At 46.6% G+C, this 24,995-nt stretch overlaps 1 long non-coding RNA gene and 1 pseudogene across 1 annotated transcript in view; one reads left to right on the top strand and one right to left on the bottom strand.

Moving 5' to 3' along the window:
• LOC148136085 (uncharacterized) overlaps positions 1–24,995 on the bottom strand; it is a 42,971-nt gene that overhangs the window by 6,458 nt on the left and 11,518 nt on the right. The gene's annotated exons all lie outside the window — the stretch shown is intronic.
• On the top strand, positions 293–15,388 carry LOC148136086 (beta-1,3-galactosyl-O-glycosyl-glycoprotein beta-1,6-N-acetylglucosaminyltransferase 3-like; annotated as a pseudogene).

Here is a 24,995-nt window from a genome sequence, read left to right as displayed (position 1 = left end):
CCAATCCACCTAACTTGAACATCTTTGAAATCAGAGCACCCGAAGGGTACCCAAGCAGACAACATGCAAAACTCCACACAGCCATCCAAGGCTGGAATCAAACTCTGGTTCCTGGCACTATGCTCCCTCAATGCTAACCTCTGATCCACTTTCGGCCAGGGGCATTTTTTTTTATTCATATCAACTCGCTGTGCTCAGGTTCACTGCTTTATTATGAACGATCAAATCACTATAATTCCAATTTCGCATCAGAGAGAGAGAGAGAGATGACGGGTGGTGAAGTTTGATTTAATTTGATTTACTATTGCCACTTTTTTTCAAATAAATCCATGGGATGGGGGGCACCGTTAGCCAGGCCAGTGTTTATTGGCCATCCCTAATAGCCGAGACGGCAGTTAAGAGTCACAATACAAACAAGTAACCACTTTCCCGTCTCTTGGTCTCTCTTCATCCAAGGGTTACCCCTCCCACATTGTTGTGGGCTCGATGGCAGGTTCCTTCCTGAAAGAGCATCTCAGCCCAGGCTGGGGCGTGGGTCCAATAGGACTTGGCTGGCTCTGTGTCTCTCTGGTTGTAGGTTCTCCGATCCAGACTATCGCGATCCTCTCGTTTACTTCACCCGGGCAACACCGGTCCAGGAACGGCCGGAGAGAAGCAGAGACGGGGGAAGGAAACGCCTGTAGCCAGGCAGGCAGACAGGAGCGAGAGGAGCCCGGACTCCGAGAGAGAAACAACGGAACATTGGCTGGGTTTCAACCAGAGGAGGGCGGGAGGAGTTACTGAGAGAGACAGAGAGAGGAGTTACCGAGAGAGAAAGAGAGTTACAGAGGGAGAGGGAGGAGAGGAGTTACTGAGGGACAGCGAAAGAGAGGAGTTAGTGAGAGAGAGAGAGGAGTTACAGAGGGAAAGAGAGAGAGGAGTTACTGAGGGAGAGGGATGAGTTAGTGGAGGAGAGGGATTACAAAGGGAGAGGGGTTATAGAGGGAGAGGGGTTACAAAGGGGTCACAGAGAGAGGGAGAGGTGTTAAAGTGGGAGAGGAATTCCAGAGGGAGAGCAGTTCCGGGGGAGAGGGAGTGAAAGTCGGAGTCATTCGTTGAATCTTGGGAAAAGGAAAGACAAGGAGAGGGGACTGGCTGCTGCGACCTCTACAGCAAATTGCAGTCACTCCTTCCCCACGGCCTGGTGGAGGCAGTGCTGCCCAGCACAGAGAGCATCCATTCTGCATTTGCCTATCGCCTATAAGCTGCGGACACTGCCCTCTGGAAAGTGCTATGCCCAAGCTGAGCCAGCGTTGTACCCGCTGGTCGTGCCTCAGATCAGCGCTGTGTGTGCTCAGTGTGGTCTTGTTGTGCCAATGGCTGCTGGTCCAGAGAGGAGGAGGCAGGCTGACCCTCAGGCTGGTGAAACCAGGCGCCAGTCCAATGCAGGAACACCTTCTGCTGGTCGAGGAGAACTCCACCTGCTGGCAGATCATCCAGGGGGACAGGCAGGAGGTGGAAAGGGCCCTCCTCAACTCCATTACTGTCTCCCTCAAGCACCAAGCCGTCACTGAGGGAGATTATCTGAACATGACCCGAAATTGCAGATCGTTTGTGAGGGCCCGCAAGTATATCACTGTCCCCCTGAGCCCTGAGGAGGAACACTTCCCCTTGGCTTACTCCATGGTCATCCACCAGAGCATTGAGATGTTCGAGAGGCTTCTACGGAGCATTTACGCCCCACAGAACGTCTACTGTATCCACGTGGACCGCAAATCCCCGAGTCAATTTCATGCCGCCGTTCGGGCCATCGCTTCGTGTTTTCACAATGTCTTTGTTGCAGCCAAGCTGGAGTGGGTCACCTATGCTGGATGGAGCAGAATTCAGGCGGATCTCAACTGCATGAAGGAGCTGCTGGAGAGCCCTGTCCCCTGGAGGTACTTCATCAATGTGTGTGGCCAAGACTTCCCCCTGAAGACCAACCGGGAGATAGTCCGCAGCCTCAGAGCTCTGAACGGCTCCAACGTGATTGAGTTGGATCCTGCACCAGGGTTCAAAAAGGTAATCGCCTTCCTGTCTGCTGGACCTCTCTTCATCCAAGTGTTTTCCATCCTTCCTCCCTCCCTCCCTCCATCATCTCTCTCTCTCTCCCCTCCAGTCATTCACTCCTGCCTGTACAAAGAGACACAGGGTTGTCAAAACAGTTCAATTGCATGGAGGGAGGTTCAGAATGTACAAAGGAATATAGAGGAGTTGGAGAGTTGAGCTGAAAACAGAGTAGAAGAGCAATTGACGTTTCAGGTCGGAAACTTTCATCAGAACCCGGGGAGAGGAAGGGGCTGCAGAATAAATGGAGGTGTGGGGCTGGGGAAAGGTGGATGGGATGGCGATTGGTGGATGCAGGGGGGAGGTGGCTGTGATTGGACAGTGAATGGGGTGGAGCAGATGGGTGGAAAGGAAGATGGTCAGGTGAAAGGGATGGGGTAGAAAGAGAGGGCTGGGCCTGGGATAGGGATAAGGAGGGATATAGACTGATTAGAAGAGTATACAGGAATGTAGGTAGGTTAAGAGTGTAGGAGAAAGTGAGGACTACAGATGCTGGAGATCAGAGACAAGAGTGTGGCACTGGAAAAGCACAGCGGGTCAGGCAATATCTGAAGAGCAGAAGAATCAATGTTTCAGACATAAGCCCTTCATCAGGAATGAGGCTTGTGGACCCGGGGGTTGAGAAATAAGTGGGATGGGTGTGGGGCTGGGGATGGAAGGTAGCTGGGAATGTGATAGATAGATTAAGATATGCAGGGGGGGGGGGGGCGGAAGAGGTTGTGGAAGGTGGAGTGGACAAGTGGGAAGGAAGATGGACTGGTCAGGAGGGTGGTGCTGAATTGGAGGCTTGGGACTGCGATAAGTTGGGGTGGGGAAATGAGGAAACTACTGAAATCGACATTGATCCACCTGGTTGCAGGGTTCCAAGGTGGAATATCCAGGTGTCAGCTGGTAAAGGTTTGGTGACGGAGGAGGCTCAGAACCTGCATTCCCTTGGTGGGAGGGGGAGTTATAGTGTTCAGCCACGGGGCAGTGGGGTTGGTTGGTGGGTGTGGGTGTGCCAGAGATGTTCTCTGTAACAATCTACAAGTCAGAGTTCTGTCTCCCTGCTGTAGAGGAGACCACATGGGGTGCAATGGATGCACTAGATGACATTGGTGGAGGTACAAGTATATTTCTGTCAGATGTGGAAGGATCCTTTGGAGCTTTGGACGGAGGTGAGGGGGAGGTGTGGATGCAGGTTTTGCACTTCTTTCAGAGGCCAGGGAAGGTGCCAGGTGGGGAGGGTGCGTTGTTAGGGGGTGTGAATATGACAAAGGAGTTGCAGAGGGAATGGTCACTGAAATACAGATGGAGTGCAGAGGGAAATATGTCCCTAATGGTGCAGACTGTTTGTAAGTGGCAGAAGTGGTGGAGGATAATGCAATGTATCCGGATGTTGGTGGGGTAGAAGGTGAGGACCAAGGGGTTCTGTCCCTGTTGCATTGGAAGGGGTGTGGTTCAAGGGTCAAGGTACAGGAAATGGAGCAGATGCACTGGAGGTCATTGTCAACCATGTGGGAGAGGAAATTGTAGTTTTTGAGGTAGGACGCCATCTGGGATATTCTGTGGTGGAATTGGTCCTCCTGGGAACAGATGCAGCAGAGGCAGAGAAATTGGGAATAAGGGATAGTGTTTTTACAGGGGCAGGGTGGGAGGAGGTGTATTTCAGGTAGCTATGGGAGTTGGTGGGTTTGTAGTAGATGTCTGCGATTAGTCGGTTGCCAGAGATGGAGAGGTCCAGGAAGGGGAAGGAAGTGTCCGAGATTGTAAATTTGAGGTCAGGTTGGAAGGTGTTGATAGAATTAATGAACTTTTCAACCACCTCATGCAAATACGAGGTAGTGCCAATCCAGTCATCAATGTAGTGGAGGAAAAGATGGGGAATGGTGCTGATAGATGTAGAGGCAGGCATAGTTGGGGCCCATGCGGGTGCCCATGGATACCCCTTAAAAGTTAAGAGTGAACAGAAGAATGTAAGTTTGGTTCAGAGCATGTAAAGGATTGTTCTTAGGTTGATAGTGAAATAGTCTCACAAACTTGATTGAGTTTTTTGAAGAAGTAACAAAGAGGATTGATGAGGGCAGAGCAGTAGATGTCATCTATATGGACTTCAATAAGGTATTCAACAAGGTTCCCCATGGGAGACTGATTAGCAAGGTTAGATCTCATGGAATACAGGGAGAACTAGCCATTTGGATACAGAACTGGCTCAAAAGGGAGAAGACAGAGGGTGGTGGTGAAGGGTTGTTTTTAAGACTGGAGGCCTGTGACCAGTGGAGTGCCACAAGGATTGGTGCTGGGCCCTCTACTTTTTGTCATTTACATAAATGATTTGGATGCGAGCATAAGAGGTACAGTTAGTAAGTTTGCAGATGACACCAAAATTGAAGGTGTAGTGGACAGCGAAGAGGGTTACCTCAGATTACAACAGGATCTGGACCAGATGGGCCAATGGGCTGAGACGTGGAAGATGGAGTTTAATTCAGATAAATGTGAGGTGCTGCATTCTGGAAAAGCAAATCTTAGCAGGACTTATACACTTAATGACAAGGTCCTAGGGAGTGTTGTTGAACAAAGAGACCTTGGAGTGCAGGTTCATAGCTCCTTGAAGCAGAGTCGCAGGTAGATAGCATAGTGAAGGCAGCGTTTGGTATATGCTCCTTTATTGATCAGAGTATGGAGTACAGGAGTTGGGAGGTCATGTTGCGACTGTACAGGACATTGGTTGTAATATTGCGTGCAATTCTAGTCTCCTTCCTATTGGAAAGATGTTGTGAAACGTGAAGGGATTCCAAAATGATTTACAAGCATGTTGCCAGGGTTGGAGGTTTTGAGCTATAGGGAGAGGCTGAACAGGCTGAGGCTGTTTTCCCTGGAGCGTCAGAGGCTGAGGGGTGACCTTATAGAGGTTTACAAAATTATGAGGGGCATGGATAGGATAAATAGACAAAGTCTTTTCCCTGGGATCGGAGAATCCAGAACTAGAGGGCATAGGTTTAGGGTGAGAGGGGAAAGATATAAAAGAGATCTAAGGGGCAACTTTTTCATGCAGAGAGTGGTACGCGTATGGAATGAGCTGCCAGAGGATGTGGTGGAGGCTGGTACAATTGCAACACTTAAAAGGCATTTGGATGAGTATATGAATAGGAAGGGTTTAGAGGGATATGGGCCGGGTGCTGGCAGGTGGAACTACATTGGGTCGGGATATCTGGTCGGCCTGGACAGGTTGGACCGAAGGATCTGTTTCCATGCTGTAAGTGGGTACTGCAGATGCTGGAGATTACAGTCAAGATTAGAGCAATGTTGGAAAAGCACAGCAGGTCAGGCAGCATCCGAGGAGCAGGAAACCCCTACATCAGGAATAACTTCACAGAGGCCATTATCCAGTCACCAACTCACCCTTTTGTTTTCACATGGAGTCCTTGACACGGATCCAGCTTCCTCAGAGCTAGCTCAGAGTGAACAGAACATCTGATCGTCCTGTTTATTTTTTTTCGGAATAGCAGTCGAAGTTGTCCCCAGGTATAGGTAGGCCAGGCAGCAGCAGCAGGGGTGCAGGCGAGGCCTATGCTTCAGTAGCAGGAGCAGGCCCAGACTGTAGCAGCAGTGGTGGTAGTAGCTGCCTGTGCAGCTGAGCACAGCTTCAAATTAACAGAAATAAGCAGAAAGAAACCCCAGAAAACAATCACATTCAAACTATGAAAAATAAATTAAAATTAAACTCCTCCTCAGTAGGAAGACACCAACAGCAGCACATAAGACACACTGAGGCTGTTTCGAAGTCAGTCTCCTCTCAAGAGGTTTGAAGAGTCCTTCATATGCTGATCCAGCTTCCCGAGAGCCAACTCTCAGTGAGCAGATCCCTTGACATGCCTGTTTATTTTTCTTCCACTAACACCCGACAGCCGTCATGCTTATTTTTCCCAAGTACCCATGTCGTGTGTAGGTGTCAGATGCCGTGAAAAATAACAAGAGTGTAAATCTTAATTTATGTGGGAAATAGAACCCACTCACTTCATAATTTCAGTCCAAGACAAGATCTGCAGCAGCAGTATCATCTGATATACTCTTGCAAGACTGGTGTCTACAAGGTAGGCACACAGTACAAAACCTTAATACAATTCATTTCTCTTTCCCTCCTCCCATTATTCTAAACCCAGCAGCCATTCCTCTTGTTTATCTCTTGCCTTATCTGGCCTTGTGTGTAACAGTACAGGTTTTGCTTGGCCATTTTACCACATCCCTCTGTGGTCTATTGTTAGCGTATATCCTCCTTCACTGCCATCTGCTTCCTTGCTTGCTAAAGCAACATTTCCTCTCATTCTTCGTCCACACTGAGCCTTATGACCTCTTGATTGTGGTTTTTCTTTTTGCAGAAGTGGGAAACAGATGCTTATAACTGTTTGTACAAGCATATCTAGCTTAACCTACACTCCCCTTCCTCTTTCATGATTCAGCTTTGTGATTTTTGCAGACAACATTTATAATTGCTCCTCACAATTTATATTCCATCACCAGGAAGGAAACAGACAGTCCTATTTATTTATATTTTAGTAAACAATTCACAGTTTATACAAACAATTACATTTACAGCTGTATACAGAGAAACAGCAATTTTACAAGGGAGGGGAATGACAAAGCCAAGCCCCAAACCCTGACATTCAACCAGTTTTCAGGGAAATTAGGACAAACCTCAAATCCCAGTTTCAATCATTATAAACAGTAACAATGACATTCATACATAAAAGACAGTCCACTTGGGTAAGAAACAGAGCATACAATACAGACCCCCCAAAAACCAGTGAGCCTCCCCCCCTCCACCCTAATCCCTCCCACCTTCCGGCCACTCTAAGGCAGCCCGCCCCATGCACCTTCCGGCTCTCGGTCCGCCCTGACACACCTTTTGACCGCCCTAGTACCCACCTGGAGTGACCCACCTTCTAGCTCTCGTTCTGCCCCTACGTACCATTGGGCTCTCACCCACCCTGATGCGCCATCTGGCCAGTGGCTATCCTGGCACACCTTTCGGCCACCTCTAGGACAGCCTGTCCCCTTCCCTGGGACGACAGCGTGCAGGGCAGCCCACAAGCCTTCTGGATCGCAGCCCGCCCCTACGCGCTTTCTGGCTCTCGGCTGCTCTGACACAGCTTTCGACCACCTCTAGGACAGCCCATCCCGATTACCCCTTTTCAGGATGACAGTGGTCAGAACGGTCTATCCACCATCTAGCTCTCGGGGAGACTGTCATCAGGGTGGCCTACCCACCGTCCAGCTTTCGGGACAGCCTACCAACCTTCAGGTTCACAGGATGGCCTACCCACCCTCCGCCTTTCGGGGTGACAGCTTTCAGGACGACCCATGAGCCTCCCAGCTCACAGTAAGGCCTGCCAGACCCAGGGACATACAATACAGTGCAGATTCCTGAAGAAGGGCTCATGCCCGAAACGTCGATTCTCCTGCTCCTTGGATGCTGCCTGACCTGCTGCGCTTTTCCAGCAACACATTTTCAGCTCTGATCTCCAGCATCTGCAGTCCTCACTTTCTCCTCCAGTGCAGGTGATAAGCCCAACAAACCATATGACAGTTAATTACCAACAAACAGAGTCCTTTCTAGTCCAGAGTCCATTAGTACAGGCATTTTTCTTCAAAATGTAGAGCCCATTTCCAGGCCTGAGGGGTGGAGAGAGTGCCATACAAGGCCTTGATGAGACCACATCAGAATCAGTCTGTACATTTTTCTCTCATTTAAAATAATTACATTGACAGCAAGTTTCACCTGCCTTTTTCCTGGGAATGAAGGGTTTATCTTATGAAGGAAGGTTGAACAAATTGGCTTTTACACATTTAAGTTTGGAAATCTGAGAGATCTTTTTGAAATGTATAAATTTCTCTGAGGGGACATGATAAGGTGGTTGATGGGACATTGCTTTCTCTTGTAGGTTTGACAAGATGTTTTGTAGAATAAGATATCGTCAGAGTCCTACAGCACCGAAACATACCCTTTCGTCCAACACATCCATGCCAACCAGGTATCCTAATTGGAACTAGTCTCATTATCCTGTGTTTGGTCCATATTCCTCTAAACTTGTCCTATTTATGTCGTCTGTTAAATCTTGTGATTGTACCCACTACATCAATTCTTTTTGGCAACTTGCTCCGTATTTGTACCACCCTCAGGTCTCACCTTAAACCTATGCCCTCTGGGTTTGGACTCCCCGATCCTGGGGCTATTCATTTTTATTGATTTCCCCCACAATTTTATAAATCTCTATATGGTCACCCTTCACCCTCCAATACTCTGGTGAGAAAAGTCCTAGCCTATCTAGCCTCTCCTTATAACTAAAATCCTGCAGTCCAGGCAACATCTTTGTAAATCTATTCTGCAGTTTAACAACACCCTTCCAACAGCAGGGCGATCATAAATTTTCCCAGTACTCCAAAAGTGACCTCACCAATGCCTTGCAGAATTATTTTCCCCTGAGAGGGCTGTTGCACTGTGTAAATCTCTTCTGTACAAAGTTGTGAAGGCTGAGTTGATGAAGTTATGAAAGGGTGAGTAAGGTGACCTTTTTTTAAAAAAAGATAAGGACCCCGGGGCAACCGATAGAAATGTGGATTGAAATTGCAACCAGAAGAGCAGTGATCTTCTTGAATGGTGGAGCAGACTGGAAGGGGCGAATGGCTGACTTTTGCTATGATATTGGTGGAGACAGATTATGCCTTAGTTCAAGTAAAGATTGGGGAGTTTTCTGACCACTCAGCTAAGGAAAGGATAACATGAACTTTGAAGTTAATCTCCCTCTGCGTCAGTCACAGAATTAAAGAATTCTTGCGGAAGGATACCCTTCAGCCCATCATGTCTGTAATTATTCCACATCTCGTACCAATCTCCTGCATTCCACACTCAACTCTGGCAACATCCTTGTAAATCTTTTCTGAACCTTTTCAAGTTTCACAACATCCTTCCTATAGCAGGAAGACCAGAATTGCATGCTGTATTCCAGAAATTGCCAAACCAATGTCCTGTTCCGCCACAGCATGACCTCCCAACTCCTACACACAATGCACTGACCAATAATGGCAAGCGTAGCAAACAACTTCTTCACTAACCTGTCTATCTGTGATTCCATTTTCAAGAAACTATTAATCTACATTCCAAGATCTCTTGTTTCATCATCACTCCCCAGACTTTACCATGAAGTGTATTATTCCTGCCCTGATTTGCCAAACCAAAATGGAGCACCTCACATTTATCGACATTAAACTCCATCTGACACTCCTCGGCCTATTAGCCCATCTGATCAAGATCCTGTTGTACTCTGAGTTTGATTTGAAATATTACTCTGGATGTAGGTTTGCTCGTTGAGCTGGAAGGTTCATTTTCAGATGTTTTGTCACCATACTAGGCAACATCTTCAGTGAACCTTCCAGCTCAGCGAGCAAACCTACATCTAGAACCTCAACCTGAGCTACAAACCTTCTCAAACCTTGCTGATATATTACTGTCATGTATAATCGAGTTACAGTAAAAAATGTTGTCTTATGTGCTTTACAGACAGATATTGATAGGTTAAGTTGGCAAAAATGTTGGCAAATGGAGTGCAATGTGGGAAAATGTGAAGTTGTTCATTTGGAAGGGAAATCAAAAGAATGGAATATTATTTAAATGGAGAAAGCTTCAGAAAGCTGCAACACAAAGGGACTTGGGGCAACTAGTGAATGAAACATGGAAAACTTGCACACGGGGGCAGCAGGTAATTGGGAAAACTAATGGAATATTGGACGAAAACAGAAATTTCTGGAGAGACTCAGCAGGTCGGGTAGCATTCGTGGAGAGAAAACAGAGTCAATGTTTTGAGTCTGGTGACCTTTCTTCAGAACTGAAGTGGAATGTTTGCCCTTATTTGAAGGGGGGTTGGAGTATAAAAGTCAGGAAGTCTTACTGCAACTGTGCAAGGTGCCTGTGAGAGCACATCCGGAGTACTGTGAGCACTTCTGGTCACCTTATTTAAGAAAACATGTTGTTTCATTGGAGGAAGTTAAGAGAATATTCACTAGGATGGCCCCCATTATGGAGGGATTGTCTTAAAAACAAAGGGCTAAACAGGATTCTACTCACTGGAGTTTAGAAGAATGAGAGGTGACCTCATTGAAATGGACAGGATTAAGGGGCTTGACTGGGTAAATGGTGAAAGGATGATTATCCTCATGGGAGAGTCCAGGACCAGGGGAGGGGGTATTGTCTCAGAATAAAGGGACACCAGTTTAAGACTGAGATGAGGTGGAATTTCTTCTCTCAGAAGGTTGTGAATCTTTGGAATTCCTTGCCACAGAGAGCTGTCCTTGTATCTATTTAAGGCTCAGATGGACAGATTCTTGTTCAGTTGGGGAATTAAGCGTTACGGGGATAGGGCAAGAACATGGACTTGAGGAATGTTGAATCAGCCACGATCCTAGTGAAGCTGGCTTGAGTGACCAAATGGCCGACTCCTGTCCCGACTTGTTAATGGTCTTACATTTACTGATGAAACTGTTCAAAGACGTTATCGCACAACTCTGGAGCAGAAGCGACTTGAACCTGTGTCTCCAAGGCTCACACCGCATGGATCCTAGTTTACTTTATATCATGCACTTGTCATTCATGCTGGTATTATGGCTGCAATTCGCACCAACCTGCCTTAGATCAAATTAATGAAGCGAAGCCAATGCAGGTTTTCAAAAAGTAAGTCTCCAACCTCGTATCATGCATTGATGTGAGAATTTGAATGCAGAGAATGTTGTCTGAACTGGATTCAATGAAGTGTTTCACTAGGCACTAGATAAAAATGGCTGGACAACAAAATTGACAACACAAGCCCTGATTCATGGATCTTGTTTTGGACAAGAGGTTGGTAGGTTGGTAGGTGGGAATGATTCACACAGCTGGGACATATAAACATCAAGACCCGGAGCAGAAGAAGATGATTTGGCCCTCCATGAGGCCCACCATACTATATGATCCTGGCTAACCCTCTATCTCAATGCCATACTACCACTTTCTCCCCATGCCTTTGATGCTTTTGAAACCTAAATATTTGTTAATCGCATTCTTGGATATATTCAATGACTCAAATTCCACAGCTTTCTGTGGTACAGAATTGAATAACTTCACTATTCTGTAAGTTAAATGTTTCCGCATCTCAGCCCTAAATAGACGACTGCTTTTATTCAATATGTCAGTGATATCAATCTTGGAGTATGTGGCAAAATGCCCATATTCGGGGCAATGATAAACCTGGAGGATTGGCAAATGGTGAGGATGATGTGAATTGTCCGGAGTCACCACAATGAACAGACAGCTTCCAGTCAGAGATGAATACAGAAGAGTGTAAGGTGATATGTTTTGGGAGAAGGATGTGGAGAGGTAATAGAAATGCAATGGCACAATCGTAAAGAGTGCGAAGGATTAGAGGGATCTAGCGATAAACATTCATCAACATTAGAAGATGGGGGAGGCCATAAGAGGGTAGAAAAGCAGAAGGCTTCATAAATAGAGGCATTGATGCCAATAAATGGTTGAGTTATGCTGCATGTCAAATTGGTTTAGCCCCAGTTGGATTGTTGTGGTCATTTCCGGTGACTATAAAACGATGTGAGGGCCCTCAGGACAGGGAGGAGATTTCGCAGAATGGTGCCAGGGTTTAAGTTGGATGGCTCAGTTGGAAAGGTCAACGATGCTCCCATTGGAACAAAGGAGATTGGGGTGAAGTTTATTCAATGGGTACAGGGTGAGCACTCGGTAATGAAGACAAGGAAATATACTTCACTGTTCACTGATTGTACAAGTGCAATGGAATGCAGATGTAAGATTTTGGGTTAAAGGCATGGTAGGGAGATCGGAGGAATTGAAATGCAAATGAAGCCAAAACTACATTTGTATGAGATGATGGCAAGTTCCGATGCAAGTTGAATGAAAATAAAAGAACTGCTCCCATACATACAAGGAACAAGAGTAGACCATTGGCCCATTTGATCCTGTTCCACCATCCACATTCCTGCATACCATCGATAATCTATCCTTTCCTTGGTAACCAAACATCAGGATGTTTTGATGTTCCTGAAGAAGGGCTCATGCCCGAAACGTCAATTCTCCTGTTCCTTGGATGCTGCCTGACCTGCTGCGCTTTTCCAGCAACACATTTTCAGCTCTGATCTCCAGCATCTGCAGTCCTCACTTTCTCCTCAAGGATCCATATCTGTCATGCATGATGCCACAAGGACCGAGGATAAAAGATATCTTTTGACACAATGTAAATAAAGTGTCTTGTGTCTTGTGGAAGGGGTGGCACGGTGGCTCAGTGGTTAGCACTGTTGCCTCACAGCGCCAAAGACCTGGGTTCGATTCCAGACTTGGGTGACTGTCTGTGTGGAGTTTGCACATTCTCCCCATGTCTGCGTGGGTTTCCGCCGGGTGCTCTGTTTTCCTGCCACAATCCACAAAGATGTGCAGGCCAGGTAGATTTGTCGTGCTAAATTGCCCATAGTGTTCGGGTGCATTAGTCAGGGGTAAATATCATGTAGGGTAATGGGTGTGGGTGGGTTGCTCTCCAGAGGATTGGTGTGGACTTGTTGGGCCAAATGGGCTGTTTCCATACTGTAGAGAATCTAATGTGTGGTGTCCTTCACTCTGAGGGAGGAGCTTTGGATTCAAGTCCTACTCCAGGAGCTGATGGCCATAGGAAGGTGTCTTCATTGCTATTGTGAGACACTCAAGGGTATGGGCCAAGTGCTGCAAAATGGGATGAGAATAGCTCAGAGCTTGTCTTTTTGACCAGTGCAGACATGATGGGCTGAAGGGCAACTTATTATTTTGGTGCTCTAAACCTCAATAACCAGAGAGTATGGAGTCATAGCATCATACAGTATGGAACAGACCCTTCAGTTCAACCTGTCTGCGCTGACCAGTCATCCCAATCTGACCTAGTCCCATTTGCTAGCCTTTGGCACATATCTCTCTCACCTATTCCTATTAATGTTCACATCTAGACGCCCTTTAAATATTGTCATTGTACCAGCCGCCTCCACCATCTCTTGGTAGCTCATTCCAGGCACACATCACCCACTGCGTGAAAACGTAACCCCTCAGGTCTTTCCCCTCTCACCTTAAACCTATGCTTCTAGTTTTGGACTCCCCCATCCTTGGGAAAAGACCTTTGGCTATACAGCCGACGTGGAAGGAATCAAAATGGGGCAAGAACAGAAAAGGAGGTCAGCTAAACAATTCTGAGCAGCAACAGAAAAGTGCAGCCAAGCATATATGCAAGCTAGCTAGCTTACTGAAACTGGCTCCAGTTAAGTGAGAAGGCAGGAAGACCGAAACAACACTCAACAGGTGTTGTAGAAGTCTAAGATCAATGATCTAATGCTAAACGTCACGTACCTAGATCAGGATCTGATTGATCAGTTGTGTCGCTAAGGCTTGAAATCAAAATGTAATTCATGAAAAGGGAACACTGATTTGTGTGTAAAAGTGTGATTGCAACTGCCTGTTTCAGACTCTCCAGGCAAGGGAGGGCTTTGACCCAGCTAGTTGAGTCTTCTTGCATGTATGTGAAAAAGGAAGCTGTGTGAAGTGTACTATCATCCGGCTGATCATTTCAACATCTATCCATGCTCCTCCTGATTTTATGAACTTCTGTAAGGGTACCCCTCAGCATCCGACACTCCAGGGAAAATAGCCCCAGCCTATTCAACCTTACTGTAGCTCAAACCCTCCAATCTCAGCAACATCCTGGTAAATCTTTTCTGCACCCTCTCAAGTTTAACAACATCCTTTCTTTCGAAGGGCGACCAGAAGTGTATGCAGTATTTTAAAAGTGGCCTCACCAATGTCCTCTACAGACACTTGTTAATGGCAAAGGCATATCAGAGATAGTCAAAGGTACTCCTACTTATAGACAATAGGTGCAGGAGTAGGCCATTCGGCCCTTCGAGCCAGCAACACCATTCATTATGATCATGGCTAATCATCCACAATCAGTATCCTGTTCCTGCCTTATCCCCATAACCCTTGATTCCACTATCTTTCAGAGCTCTATCCATCTCTGTTACAGCTGCAACATTACATCCCAACTCCTATATTCAATGCACTGACCAATGAAGGTAAAGGTATCAAATACCTACTTCACCACCCTGTCTATCTGCAATGCAACTTTCAAAAAACTATATCCCTGCACACCATGTCCTTCTCTCTAAGGCAAAAGCTCTGTGTTCAAGTCCCACTCCAGGAGTTGATGACCACAGGAAAGTGTCTCCATTGCACTGGTGAGGCATGAAAGGTGATGTTTCCCAGTGCTGGAAAAATGAGACTGGAGTTCAAGGAGCCTGTTTTGCCAGCGCAGACACGATGGGATGAAGGATTTATTTTTCTAGTGCTCTCAACCTTTATGACCAGAGGGCACAGCTTGAAGAATATTTTTGGAGCCAGATGCACTGGGAGTGTTTGAGGATGAGTTTTATGTTTGCTCAGCGAATGAGCATTGGGAGATGGTTTAGGAGGCTGGGATATGGGGAAATAGGCAGGTGACTGGCAAAGGCATTAGGAGTGAGAAAGGCCTGAGGGGCTGAATGGCCTTGTTCTCCACTGTAAGGTGAGTAACTGAGAGAAGGAGTGTGCATGGATCTTGCTGTAGCTGGGGGCGAGGAGAGTGCAGAGGAGTTGGGAGGGAAAAAGCCATAGGCGAAGTTGAAAAGCTATCATTTCTACTTTCTCGTCTCTCTCACTCTCTCTTGTGCTTGCCTTTTAGAAACGTTGGCAATACCACCACGATACCCTCGACCAAGTCGTCTTTACGGCGCAACGGAAAGACCAGCCGAACATCAGCACCTCCATCTTCGTGGGCAGCGCCTACTTCTTGGCCTCCAGAGAGTTTGTCGGCCATGTGTTTGACAGTGCCAAGATCCAGGCCTTTCTCAAGTGGTCGGAGGATACCTACAGCCCGGACGAGCATGTGTGGGCTACCCTGCACAGAATGCCCAATGTACCTGGCTTCATCCCGTACACCCAAGGAGCCACCAGGACACTTGGCCGGGCAGTAAAGTGGTCCTTTGAGGCTGGTGACGTTGCGAGGGGTGCCCTATACCCTCCCTGCACGGGAAGGTATCGCCACTTGGTTTGTGTGTATGGGGCAGGAGATGTACAGTGGGTGGTCTGTCAGAGATTTTTTTTGCAAATAAGTTTGACCCCAACATGGACAACAATGCAGTACAGTGCATGCAGGAATATCTCCGAAACAGGAGACTTGGTAAAACTGGGGCTGGGTTGGAGGTTGGGACAGATTAAACCTCAGTGATAGTTGTAGGGGTGGTGGGTGAGACATCGGAAACACTGAGGGACTGGGCACTGTGAAACTGGGCACTGTGAGACTGTATACTATAACACTGGCTGCTGTGGAGGCCAGGCACAGTGAGACTGCATGCTGTAACATGGCCACTGTAACACTAGACAGTGTGAGGCACAGTGGAGATTGGATACCTTAATATTATCCACTGTAACACTGGGCACTGTGAGACTTAGCACTGTAACATTAGTTACTGTGAGAGTCAAAATGTGTGGTGCTGGAAAATCACGGCAGGTCAGGCAGCATCCGAGGAGCAGGAGAACCGATGTTTCAGGTATAAGCCCTTCATCAGGAATGTGGAGGACTAAGGGGGTTGAGAGATAAATAGAGTGAGGGTGGGGCTTTTGGGGAAGGTAGCTGAAAAGGTGCTCGGTAAATCCAGCTGGGGGGGTGATTGTGATTGGTCGGTGGGGAAGGTCGAACATATAGTTAGGAAGGAAGATGGTCAGGTCAAGAGGGGAGAGCCGAATTGGAGGGTTGGATCTGGGATGAGGTGGGGGGAGAGGAGAGATTTGGAAACTAGTAATGTCAATGTTGATGCCATGTGGTTGAGGGTCCCAAGGCAGAAGATGAGGTGTTCTTCCTCCAGTCATCAGATAGCTTGGATTTGGTGGTGCAGGAAGTGTCATTGTGGAGTGGGAGGGGGAGTTGAAGTGGTTGGCCACAGGTCGATGGGGTTATTTGTGCCCAGTCTCACAGGGACACATCCACCAATAATACTCAACACTGCATGAGTGGGCACTGCATTACTGGAACACTGCACGAGTGGACACTGCATTACTGGAACACTGCACGAGTGGGCACTGCATTACTGGAACACTGCATTACTGGAACACTGCACTAGTGGGCACTGCATTTCTGGAACACTGCACGAGTGAGCACTGCATTACTGGAACACTGCACGAGTGAGCACTGCATTACTGGAACACTGCACGAGTGGACACTGCATTACTGGAACACTGCACGAGTGGGCAATGTACAGCTGGACACTGCAAGATCAGTGTTGTGACCATCACTATTTTTTTATTTTTCTCATTTTGGTTTGGAACTGTGAGTCCAAATTGAGAATTGAAGTTTGAACAGTGCCTAGTTCTTCTTTAAAAAAAAACTAGAGAGACAAAAGACTGATGTTTGCTGTTAGGATCTGGCCAGGAAAGATAATGCAGGTGAATTACTGCTCTCTGAACACAGCAGACTTTTCAGCACCGAGATGTAGTTCTGCTCAGGTACTGACAGCTGGATGGATATTGAATGGGTCAGTCAGTAAGAGGAATGCTGCCAGGCAGGTAACCACAGAGAATGGTGAGAAAGAAAGCAAAAACCATGAGTGACCTTGCTCTGACTGGATTTTGGGCTTGGAGGAAGTGCTTCTTTGGAAGTTGCTGGACTGGTCTGGTCTTCTTTTTGGTTTGACTTTGTCTAGTTATTTCCCCAGTTGTTAACTTGTTAAAAGGTCTGAAATAAGAATGTGAGTCTTCGGGAATGAGTATTAGTCTCCACAGGTCTGCAGAATTTGTTCGCATTGACTGGTGACTTTAAGTTCAAACATGGTGTATAGTTCTTGTGCCTGTAATACAACCCAGCATCAAAGGATTTCATGATGGCCTACTATTTATCATTGAAACTATTATCAACCGGCAAATTAAAATTTTAAACAAGTTTATCTCTTAATTGTCTGCTGGTGTGCGAATTGGAGGGGTGCGTGGGTTCATGATCATCTGTGTTCTGCTAAAGTGACATAATCAGAAATTAACAATTTATTAAGTTATAAACTTCATATCCAAGATCTGTTATTTGTAAATTCTGGTAAGGAACAATTGAACGATTTTGAGGGTCATTGAATGGTTGAATGTCACTGTGTTGCAAATCCAGTGATCGGGAGGTTGGTTTTGGTTCAGCTTCATTTTCCTGTGTCACTCCGGACACTGTACCTCCAGGCACAGTAACTCTGGACATTGTCATACAGGGAGTGGCAGTCAGTCCGGACACTCCAACGCTTGACACGGTCACCCTGGTTACAACACTGTCACTCTGGACACTGTCACTAGATACTGTGAGATCAGACTGTGACACTGGACAGTGTAATGCTGGACATTGTGATGTCAGATGTTTTAACTATAGACACGAACACCGGAAATAGTGACATTGGATATCATTTGGATGCAGATAGAAATGAAAACAGTCAAAAAGGAAACAATCAGAACACTGCAATAATGTCCACATCGAAGTGATGGTCTCGGGGTGGTTTGTATAAAGAATACCAGAAATGCAGGAGTGAGTTTCAGACCGGAATCTAATCAAGGGGTTCAGGGTGGTTTCTGTACAAATGACGGAAGCTGACCTATGTGTGTGAATGAGCTGGAAATGTGTTGCTGGAAAAGCGCAGCAGGTCAGGCAACATCCAGGGAACAGGAGAATCGACGTTTCAGGCATAAGCCCTTCTTCATGAAATGTCCTATGTGTGTGAATGTCCCGTGTTAGTTTAACATCCAGGGATTGTTTAATGGAGGTTGCTTCATACTTCAAGGATTCAGACATCTCCATTTTATCCATCTCCCACCAAAATTGACAGGGCAATGACAGCAGAAGCTATACAAAGAGAACTGTTGCCTCTGTAATGCCACATGTAATGCCAACTGTATACATCCAGGGCAGGAACAATCCTGGGATTGATAAGAGTAGATCTCCCTCCACTCCATCCTATTCAAACACTCCCAGGACAGGGACAGAATGGTGTTAGGCACAGAGGAAGTACTCACCTTGACATTGTTCCCATCATTGTTCCTTTGGCCATGGGTTTGAATTGCCATCCCCACACTGTCATTGACTATAGATCTGTCTCTGAATTTTGTTTCATCATTTAGGGATGTATTCAGCCCAGTGAGCCCTCACAGCTCTCTCTCTCCCTCATAGGCATAGACAGTGTGTTTGTCTCTCCTCTTCTGTCTCCCTATTTCTCTCCCTGTGTGTGTCTCTCTCTCACTCTCTCTTTGCCCCTCACTTCCCTGCCTCCCTCCCTCATCTCTGCTTTCTGTGGGTTTTCTGTGGGTTCGTGACACCATTGCGATGTTAAGAGAGACTGTACCATGAATGTCACGGTGTTTGCTGTGTCCTGGAGGGTGGAGGACTAGCTGGTGGGCAGTAAACAAGGTCATTTCCCAGCTTGATGAGCTAGTACCACCCCAGCCTCAAATTTACCTGCACCGTCTCAGACTCCTCCCTCCCCTTCCCAGACCTCTCCATTTCTATCTCGGGCGACCGAATCAACACAGACATTTACTACAAACCGACCGACTCCCACAGCTACCTAGAATACACCTCCTCCCACCATGCCCCCTGTAAAAACGCCTCCCATATTCCCAATTCCTTCGCCTCCGCCGCATCTGCTCCCAGGAGGACCAATTCCACTACCGAACAGCCCAAATGGCCTCCTTCTTCAAAGACCGCAATTTCCCCTCCGATGTGGTCGACGATGCTCTCCACCACATCTCCTCCACTTCCTGCACCTCCGCCCTTGAACCCTGCCCCTCTAATCGCCATCAGGACAGAACCCCACTGGTCCTCACCTTCCACCCCACCAACCTCCAGATACATGTACCATCCTCCGTCATTTCCGCTACCTCCAAACAGACCCCACCACCCCTATCAGCGTTCTGGAGAGACCACTCCCTCCGCAACTCCCTCGTCAGGTCCACACCCTCCATGAGCCCAATCTCCACTCCACTTCCCCTGCAAAGACAAAAAGTGCAAAACTTGCGCCCACACCTCCCCCCTCACCTCCCTCCAAGGCCCCAATGGATCCTTCCATATCCATTGCAAATTCACCTGCACCTCCACACACATCATTTACTGTATCCGCTGCATCCGATGTGGTCTCCTCTACATTGGGGAAACAGGCCGCCTACTGGCGGAACGTTTCAGGGAACACCTCTGGGACACCCGCACCGACCAACCCAACCACCCCGTGAGTGAATACTTTAACTCCCCCTCCTACTCCGTGAAGGACATGCAGGTCCTTGGCCTCCTCCATCGCCAGACCTTGGCCACACGACGCCTGGAGGAAGAGCGCCTCATCTTCTGCCTAGGAACCCTCCAACCACACGGGATGAATGTGATGAATGTAGATTTCTCCAGCTTCCTCATTTCCCTCCCTGCACCTTATCTCAGTCCCAACCCCGGATTCAGCACCGTCCTCTTGACCTGCAATCTTCCCGACCTCTCCGCCCCCACCCCTTCTCCGGCCTATCACCCTCGCCCTCACCTCCTTCCACCTATCGTATTCCCAGCGCCCCTCCCCCAAATTCCCCCCCAACCTTTTATCTCAGCCGACTTGGCAAATTAGCCTCATTCCTGAGGAAGGGCTTATGCCTGAAATGTCGATTCTTCTGCTCCACAGATGCTGCCTGGCGTGCTGCACTTTATCAGCAACACTTTTCAATTCTGGTCTCCAGCATCTGCAGTCCTCACTTTCTTCGAGTTAGTACCCAGTGGGGCTGCCTGAAGGGTCACTGCTAAAGACACAGGCAATTACAATTGATAGCAATGAGTAGCTGAAGGGAACAAATGTAATGTTTCAAGGTTCAATGAAAAGATCTACAGTGAGTGGGAGAGATATGGACCAAAGATATGGGCAACTTTATTGAGTGAGGAAGGAATTAGCAGATGGAATATAATGTGCAGTAGATATTTCCAAGCTAACTTAGTGACTGATTAAAATTCCCATTCCTTGCCCAGTCCAACCTTCTACACCCAAAGGTGATTTGTCGCTGTGGGACAGCTGTGTAGGTCAAACTGCAGGATATGAAGATGGGAACTGTGAAGTGCTCCCAGTCTGAGCCACAACATGAGGAGCACAAGGATTGAGATGATTATTCTATCGTGAAAGTTGAATGAGTTTTGGAAACAGGGTCCCTGTGATTGACAACACTATAAACCTGGCAGCATCCAGAACCAAAGTAAGGCATCAGAGGAATCACAGATGGAAGTGGGAAGGGACTGGGCAAGGGCAGAAAAAATCGAGTCAATGTTCTGGGGACATGAGTTTGAATCCTACCGTGGCAGATGATGGGAATTGAATTCAATTTCAGTGGAAAAGGAAGGAGTCTTCCCCATTAAAACATTGTTGTGAAAACCCGTCTGATACACTCATGTGCTTTAGGTAAGGAAATTTGCCATTTGACCTGGTCTGGCTTACATGTGACTCCAGACCCACAGCAATGTGCTTGGCCTTTAACTACCCTCTAGGCAATTGGGGAAGGAAAACAATGCCGGCCCAACCAATGATGTTCCCATTTGTGAACAAATTTACATAAAGTTCTCCAGCTCTGGTACCGTCCTGGTAATCTTCATGTGCCATCTCTCCAAGATTGATGATTCTTTGGCAATGCAGTTCAGTTCAGTTCCCAATTCAACGTTTAGCTCAATTAACAGGGTTTATGGAGCTCTAACTTTTAATGTTTGCTTTAATGATTAATTGCATTAGGTACTTATCTGTGATCATCACTCAACTTATCAAGGCTCATAGAATCCCTACACTGTAGAAAGAGACCATTTGGCCCATTAAGTTTGTATCGACCCTCCACAACCCAGGTCCTGGTCATGACACGGGCTGCTTCAGGCACAGCCAACTCCATTTTCACCTGTAGCTCCATGGTCAGCTTGTCTTTCTCCCTGCCTCACAATTATTCATCCCTTTGTCTGCCAGACTGCTCTTCTCTCTCTCTCTTTCTAGACTCCATCTATTGGAGGAGCAGGACACAAGTAAGTTGTTCTCTCTTACTGGTTCCCTTCAGGCGAGTTTCAGGTCTAGTCTGGTTGACCATCTCCTCACGAATTGACGAATTTGGTCCCTAGTGTTGCTACTGCGAATCTGATACTCCCCAGTCAGAATCTGTTCTCCGTCTTTGCCATTTGAAGCACGTCTTTGAGGTGGTGTTTAAAGGGCAATCAACATTTAGGAGTGAAGTGATGTAATAATCAACAAAAACAACCGAGACCATGTCTGTCTTGCTACCAGTTGTTAGGAAGAAGTACTTTACGGTGTTCATTGTGTGTGTTGCCAATTTCAATGTCGAAGCTGAAACCGAATAGCATTCCTGTTTTCATTGCTCACTTGTGTCTGAAACATACAGCTTTAACCATGCATTATATATCAGTCAGAACTATTTAATGTCTTCTGAAAACACTTCTGGGCCAGACCAGGTAAGATTCCCAGATTCCCTTTGGTGAAGGACATGAGTGAAGCAGATGTGTATTTACAGAATTGGTGTTAGGTTCTGCAATGGGACGATGAAACTAACTTTCAATTCCAGATGGATTAATTATTTGAGATTAAATTCTGCCAATTGCGGTATTTGTATCCTGGGTCACTGCATTACAAGTCCAGTGAAGTTCTCCCAGTCCAACTACATCACAATTTAATTATTCCCCAAATATCAACACCTTAGTTTCCTACAGCACTGTCTGTGTGTGCAGCAGCTCATTTGATTCTCTCTCCCCCACCACTTACACCCATTTGTTACAGTGAAGCTGCTACAGTTTGATTTCAAAATGTGTGCATTTCAGTTGGAAAAAAAGAAATGATTCTGAAATTTTAACTTTATTAATTGGTTGGTTATTAATCATTTATTTCATTCTTAGATTATGGATAATCAGTTCATTTCAGATGGAAAGAAGTAGCTCTGATCACTGAGATAATGCAGGGCTGGTGTCTGAGTATTTGTGTGATCAAAGGATCAAAAAGTTGCCAACTATTTGGACTCGATATTACAGTGTGGTGTATTTCTCTCACCTCTATAAAGGATAAAGCAAAACACATGAGACATTACATTGACTCAAGAAAAGCAATTCCTGGAATTCTGAAATAAAATGGGAGTGATGTGGAGTCTTCCTTGTTTCAACAAGATTCAGTGGAAAACTTCAGTAGCAGCTGGTGAGCATTGGGGTGTGGGTGATAGTCACTGTCAAGCAGAGGGAGATGGAGCTGTGATTGTAAAGGATTTATAGAGTGCTAGAGGTCGACAGCATGGAAACAGGCTTTTTGGCCCAATTTGATAATGCCTCTCAGTTTTCACTGTTAAATAGTCCCATTTGCATGTGTTTGGCCCATATACCCCCACCCCCCCAGTTGTCCCTCACTCTCAGAGAATATGGACAAAGGGGACTCAGTAACAGCAGTGCCATTGAATTTCATGATAAAATGGTGAAACTTAACAATAAGTCTCTAAACAGAAAGTAATCCTTCATGTCGAGGAAACAGCAGTAATGAGGTGAGGCGATGTAATGCACATGAGCAGGACAAACAAGACAAGGAAATACACGATGAACAATAGGACCCTGGGAAGCATTGACAATTAGAGAGATTTGGGGTGAATGTACACTAGTCTCTGAAGGTAGATAAAGAATGGAGATAATATACTTGCTTTTATTAGCCTGACATCTTGTTTTGGTCCTTGGGATTTTCACTTGCGATCTCTTCCTCCCTTGAACTCTCTTTCTCTCATTCCCCCTCTCTGACTGTCATTATCTCATTCTCTCTCCCTCTCTCTATCTGTTGGTTCTTCTCTTTTTCTCTCAATGCATTTTCTCTCCCTCTTTCTCCCTGGCCCCTCTGCTCTGTCCCAGTGGCAGGGAAGGGGGATTGGGAAGATTTGGACTTCCCAAATGCAGTTAATGCAGTAGGATACACATTTCCCCTGTCTCTCCCAGGTTTTACCCTCACTGTTGTCCAAACCAGGCCAGGGGGTGGAGGGATGAGTGGAAGGGACATAAAGTACCTTTCTCATTGAATGTGAGATCGGTTGGCTGCAGACTAGAATCTTGCTGTGCATTACAGCAGTCAGTCAAAAGACCAGTTAGTCTCTGAACAAACTCACCATGTCCTTCAGCCCAGGGGTTGAGAGTCTGTGAGGGGAGGCGGAGTAGCCAGGCCCCTTAGTTCTTGAGCGGAGGAATGGGAAGCAAGGAGGTGGTGAGAGAGAGCCAGGGAGAGGGGGAGAGGGGGAGTGTTTGATGGGGCTTGAGGGAGGGCAGGGGCTTTTGTATGAGAGAGAGAGGTGGAGGGATTAAAGGACAAAGAGGCAGAGTATGAGACAGGGCGGAAGAGCAGTCTCCCCAGGTAGGGGAGTAACAATGCCATTCGGGGCAAGGCCTGAGTAGCTGGACAGCACCAGGATTATTTAATGGGGGGTGTAGTGGGAGGATGGGGGGGGGGGGGGGGGAGGGGTTGTTGGTGGTTGTGGTGGTAGGGAGGCATGATGGGCTGAAAGGATTATCTGTGTGATGTGAAGCTTCCATAATTCTGGGACTGCGATCTTGCTGTGCACGAAAGCAGTCAGCTACAGGCCAGTTAGTCCAAACAAACTCATTAATCTCTACACCAGGGAGTGGGGCTCAGCATGATATGGGGGAACAGCAAAATATTTGTGAGGGTACACATTTGATGAGGAATATATTTGGGAGGGCAAAATAATTGGGGAAGGGCAAACATTTGGGAGGGGAGTAAAATGGGAACAGAATAGGGGGATGCAATATTGTGTGGGCACTTTCAGATCGAAGAGAAAAAGACAGGGTGAAAGAGAGAATGATAGAAAAAGAGACAGAGGGAGTAAGTGATAGAGAGAAGAGAGGAAGAGTGGGGATGAAGAAACAGGAACAGAGAGAGAACAGAGAGATCGAGGAGGAGGAGAGCAAGTGAAGAACAGAGATAGAGAGAGCTAGAGAATCTCAGAGAGGGAGAGGGAGAGAGAGAAGGGCAGAGGGAGAGATAGGGAAGAAAGAGAGAAATAGAAAGATGGAGACAGAGAGAAAGAGAAGGACAGTGAGAGGGAGATAGAAAGAGGTAGGCAGACAAAAGGACACAGAGAGAGAGGAAAAGTCAGACAGGGACAAACAGAAGTTAAAACATGGATAGACTGAAGTGGTGATACTCATATTCCAGTTAGTCCCAGCTCCCTTGATGGTTCCTCACATTCCCTCTCTCCCTGAGGTTTGCTTCAGCCTGGGAATGTATCAGTGTGTTGTATATTTGTGAGTTATCTCTGTGTCTGTGTCTCTGTCCAATGGAGTGTCTTTTGTTTTGGGGGTTAATTCCCTCTTTCTCTTTCTCTCTCTCTCTCTCTTGTGTTTAAAATGATACCCTCTGCTGAACACCCCATGCCATTGCACAAGCATCAACAGCATTTTCTTCGAGTGAACATTTTTGGAATTGAAGTAACAGGTCGTTATTCCATCAAAAAGTCTGATCCACTGCATTACTCCCTTGATGTAAAACATGCTGTGCCAGCACCTGCCCTGACATATACAATGTACTGGGGGAATGTTCAGCTCAGTGTTGTTGTTACTGCAAACATTTATAAACTTTCAATTGTTAGCTGGCAATAACAAGTCCTTTCAGTACTACCTTACTCCCACCCTGATATACTTTCCAACCATCAATAACCACAAAGCAATCTGGGGTTATTCAGCACCTAAATGTGATCTTCAATAAATCACACAGTGATTCAAACAACATGAAAAATGACAAATAAAAACTGAAAGAACTGAGGATGT

The sequence above is a fragment of the Chiloscyllium plagiosum genome, unplaced genomic scaffold (genome assembly GCF_037043375.1).
Source record: "Chiloscyllium plagiosum isolate Xiang-an unplaced genomic scaffold, Cpla_swu_hap1 HiC_scaffold_47, whole genome shotgun sequence".
In the NCBI taxonomy this organism is placed as follows: domain Eukaryota; kingdom Metazoa; phylum Chordata; class Chondrichthyes; order Orectolobiformes; family Hemiscylliidae; genus Chiloscyllium; species Chiloscyllium plagiosum.
The sequence above is the reverse complement of the archived record's forward strand: the minus strand, read 5'-3'. Positions and strand labels throughout refer to the sequence as shown.